This window comes from Tupaia chinensis, unplaced genomic scaffold, assembly GCF_000334495.1.
Source record: "Tupaia chinensis unplaced genomic scaffold, TupChi_1.0 Scaffold146784_1, whole genome shotgun sequence".
In the NCBI taxonomy this organism is placed as follows: Eukaryota; Metazoa; Chordata; class Mammalia; order Scandentia; family Tupaiidae; genus Tupaia; species Tupaia belangeri.
The window spans coordinates 236,110-241,019 of NW_006206638.1; positions in this window are offsets into that span (position 1 = coordinate 236,110).

Genomic DNA, 4,910 nt, shown 5'->3' on the forward strand with positions numbered 1-4,910 from the left:
AATCTGCCCAGGCACTGCAATCTCTGCTGTCCTATAACTTCAAGATCCAGCTTCAAGTCTGAGAAGCTCCCCCAGTTCTGCACCTGCCCCCTCCCCCTACAGTCACACACAGACTCTGGTTTCCCTCCTGCTCTTTTCTTTCTCTTCCAATTTTTTTTTTAAAGTTTTTTCTATCCTCAACCTTCCACTTTTAACTTGAGAATTTTGCTTTCTTTCTCTCACCCAGTAGAGAATCCTTCCAGGCACCTCTAGCTCTTCAGTCCTGTACTTGTTGGGCCCAGCTTCATGGCTGTGAAGCTTCCCCAGCTAGGCTCCCTTATCAGACTCTAGTGCTAAGCCAAGTAGAAAAAGGTATGCGTCTTCCCCTTGTTCATTTCTGGCCCCTTCCAACTTTTTTTTCTCTAAAAAGAACCCTTTTATGTCTCCTTCCATGTGCTTTTTTTTTCTTTTTTCTTTTTTTTGGAGAGGTTTTTGCTATAGGGCCTGTGCACTTGCCAGACAGACAGAGAGAGACAGAAAGCAAGAAATAACCCCCCAGGGGGGATGGCCATGCCGTAATCTCTTCTCTTCCTTTCTCCTCTCTGGATCTTGGGCACGTATGCACATGCACCCAGCGTGAGTTTAAGCCACAGGGTCCGGGACTCGAACCGCAGTTGACTACGTGGGAGTCCAGTGGCATAACCATTACGCTAACTGCTGGTCCCCCATGTGCTTTTAACTTGCTAATTTTCCTCTATTTCTCTCACCCAGTACAGAATCCATCCAGGCAACTCCATCTCTACTGTCCTGTACCTCTGGGCCCAGCTTCATGGCTTTGAAGCTCCCACAGATAGGACCCCCAACACACACAGACCCCCATCTCCCTCTTACTCTTTTATTTTCCTTCCAACCTTTTTTTTTTCTCTTTTTATAATAAAAAGAAAAAGAAAAGAAAAAAAAAAACAGTTTTTCAGTCCCCAGCCTTCTGCTTTTAACTTTCTAATTTCTCAGTCTTTCTTACACCCAGGAGAGAATCTGTCCAGGCATCTTCATCTTTTCAGTCCTGTTTTTCTAAGTACAGCTTCACGGCTGTGAAGCTTCCCCAGTTAGGGCCCTCCCTCCCAAACTCCAGTACTAGCCACGTAGGATAAGTCCTGTGTCTCCTTCTTGCTCCTTTCTCTCCCTTAAAACTTTGTGTTTTTTTTTTTTTCATTTTAAAAAATCTTTTCTGTTCTCTTCATGTGCTTCTAATTTCTTTCTCTTTCTCTCACCCAGGACAGAATGCATCCAGGCACCTGATTTCTCCTGTCCTGTACCTTCTAATTTCAGCTTCATGGCTTTGAAGCCACCCCAGTTTTTCCCCTCTTCCCCCACAGTCCCCAATGCAAGCCTGAATCCATACAGGCACCTTGATCTCTGCTGTCCTGTAGCTTCTGGGTCTAGCTTAGCTTCATGGCTGTGAAGCTCCCCAACCTAGGTCCCCCTCCACAGACCCCAGTGCTTGTCAGAATCCATCCAGACACCTCCATCTTTGCTGTCCTGTACCTTCTGTGTCCAGCTTCACGATTGTGAAGCACCCCCAGCTAGGGCCCCACCCCACAGAATCCCCACCCCACAGAATCTATTACTAGGCAAGTAGAAAAAGATCTGTGACTCCCTCTTTGTCTTTTATGTCCTTTTAAATTTTTTTTTCAGAAAAAAACGTTTTTTGTTCCCTACCTTGTGTTTTTAACTTGTTAATTTCTCTCTCTTTCTCTCACCCTAAACAAATTCCATCCAGGCACCTCTGTCTCTGCTGTCCTGTGCCTTCTGGGTCAAGCTTCAAGGCTGTGAAGCTCCCCAAGCTAAGGCCCTTCACAGAGACCCCAGTGCTAGTCAGAATCTGTCCAGGCAACTCTTTCTCTGCTCTTCTGTATGGTATGGGTCCAGCTTCAGGACTGCGAAGTTTCCCCAGCTAGTTCCCCCATCCCTCGGATCCCATTGCTAGCCAGTTAGTAAAAGATCTACATCTTCCTCTTTCTCTTTTCTGTACCTTCAAACTTTCTCTCTCTCTCTCTCTCTCTTTTTAAATCTCTTATGTTCCCTTCCTTGTACTTTTAAGTTGCTAATTTCCCTCTCTTTTTCTCTCCCTGGACAGAATCCATCCAGGCACCTCCATCTCTGCTGTCCTATACCTTCTCAGTCCAGCTTCACAGCTGTGAAGCTACCCAGCTAGGGCAACCCCTCACAGACCTCAGTGCTCGCCAGGTAGAAAAAGGTCTGCCTCTCCCTCTTTCTGTTTCTTCCAACTTTTACTTATATATTTTTATAAATAACAGTTTCTCTGTTCTTGTTTTTGTACTTTTAACTTGCTAATTTCTCTATTTCTCACCCAGGACAGAATCCATCCAGGCACCTCCATCTCTGCTGTCCTGTAACTTAGGAGTTCAGCTTCCCAGCTGTGAAGCTCCCCCAACCAGGGCCTCCTCCCCAGACTCTACTGCTAGCCAGGTAGTAAAATATCTGCATCTCCTTCTTGCTCTTCTCTGTCTCTTCCAACTTTTTTTTCCTCTTATTTAAAAAACAAAATCAAAGCAGCTTTTCTGTTTCCTTACTTGTGCTTTTAACTTGCTAAATTTTCTCTCTTTCTCTCACCCAGAACAGAATCAATCCAGGCACCTCCATCTCTGCTGCCCAGTACCTTCTGGATCCAGCCTCATGGCTGTGAAGCTCCCATCCATAGGTCCTCCCTACAGACCCAGTTCTAGTCAGATAGGAAAATATCTGCTTCTCCCTCTTAGTTTTTTTTTTTTCTGTACCTTCCAACTATACTTTTCCTCTTTAAAAAAGAAATAAAAAGAACTTATGTTCCCTTCCTTGTACTTTTAAGTTGCTAATTTCTCTCTCTTTTTCTCTCCCTGGACAGAATCCATCCAGGCACTTCCATCTCTGCTCTCCTGTACCTTCTGGGTTCAGCTTCACAGCTGTGAAGCTCCCCCAGCTAGGCCCACTTCCCCAAGACCCCAGTGCTAGCCAGGTAAGGGACTGATAACCAGAATACACAGAGAACTCAAATGGCTTACCCAGAAGAAAATGATTAACCCAATTAAAAGATGGAAAAATAAGTCAAATAAACAACTCTCTAAAGAAGACATACGAACAGTCAAAAAACATATGAAAAAATGCTCAACATCCCTCATTGTAAGGGAGATGCAGATCAAAGTCACGAGTTGATATCACCTAACTTCAGTCAAAATGACAAAGATAAAAAAAAAAAAAAGAAAATGTTACCATGTGCTGGAGGGGATGTGGTGAAATGGGAACACTCCTACATTGTTGGTGGAAATGTAAATTGGTCCAGCCTCTGTGGAGAATGATATGGAATGTTCCTCAAAGACCTTCAAATAAAACTACCACATGATTCAGAATTCAACTTCTGGGTATTTTCCAAAGGACAGGAGAATGCTCAGTAGGAAAAGTGCTTGTATAACTATATTTACTGCAGCATTATTCATGATTGTTAAGACATGGAACCAACCCAAATGTCCACAAACAGTTGAATGAATTGAAGAAGTGTGGCACATATACTCCATAGAATATTATTCAGCCATAAACACAACAATGCCCTGGAATTTGAAGTGTATGAATATGGAAGATTTGTTGTTGAGTGAAGCAAGTCAGGCTATGAAAGAGAGACATTGTATGTCTCCACTTAACATATACTGACTGTCTGCACTCTAATAGAGACTGAAAGACTAGAAGACATAAAAGCATTAAAATTTGTTATGGACACTAGAGACAAATTGGAAGGAGATAAGAGGCGAAGTGTGCAGGAAAGAAAATTTGGGAAATAAAAAACAAAAAAACCCTGAGAAGTAAGATATTTGTGGCAGGATTGCCAGATGGAGTGGTAGTTAAGGGCACTGGGCTCCCACATGGCCAACTATGATTTGACTCCCAGACCTGGTGGCTTGCTTTCTCACTTTCTCTCTCTCTCGCTTTGTCCATTTCTGGTCAAATTAAAATAAATAAATAAAATAAATAAATAAATAAAGTTAAATAAAATAATTATTTTAAAAAAGATATTTGTGGGATACAGACATGGTTTATTATCTGTTGATGAGGATGTGTATAGTATTCTCAACTGGACTGAGGTATATATCATGCTGGGAAAAGTCTTTTTACAATCTAAGTGATGTATAATTATTAAATGTATAAATAATAATAAAAGAAACTCTTAAAGATGAAAAAACATATTCATTTGTTTAATAAGTTATACAGATAATTTTTAAAAAAATAATTTTGCCTCAATCTTCTGTTCCACAAATACTCCTTTGCACTAAGCTTGCTCTCTGTGCAGACATACTCTAAGACAAAAGTGTTAAGTATTAACAGCAAGTGTGGATAACTCTGTTTCTGAGGAACAAGAATCAGTATGCTTCTGCTTGATAACTCTAGCTAAGGTGACAACTGAATTTCTGGTCTTGCCAAGATGAAGTCAGACCCTGGATCCATGGTTATTCCCCTCAGAGACCATTTTCTGACAGCAGTCATCTCATGGGAGAAATCTTTGACTACTTAGTAGGGTCTTTGGATTAGAAATTCTTAAGCATTCCTGAATTTTACCTGGTTCTCTCCCTATTTCCTCCCCAAATTTTTATACACACACTCACACGCACATACACACAAACACATATACATCCAAGATGGAGGAGACCTGCCTTAGAAGCATATACAATACAACTTAGGAATTTCAGAATAAATGAATTTATTATGTATGAATTGTGAGATGTAGCCAAAAGCTGATGCCATCTTTTAAAAAAAAATATTTATTTATTGTATATATTTTCACTGAACATCACCATAGCATACCAAGTGTGATTTTCCAGACAGAATACACTGTAAAGTGGGTTAATCATACATGTTATCATCAACAAATAATTTTCCATTTC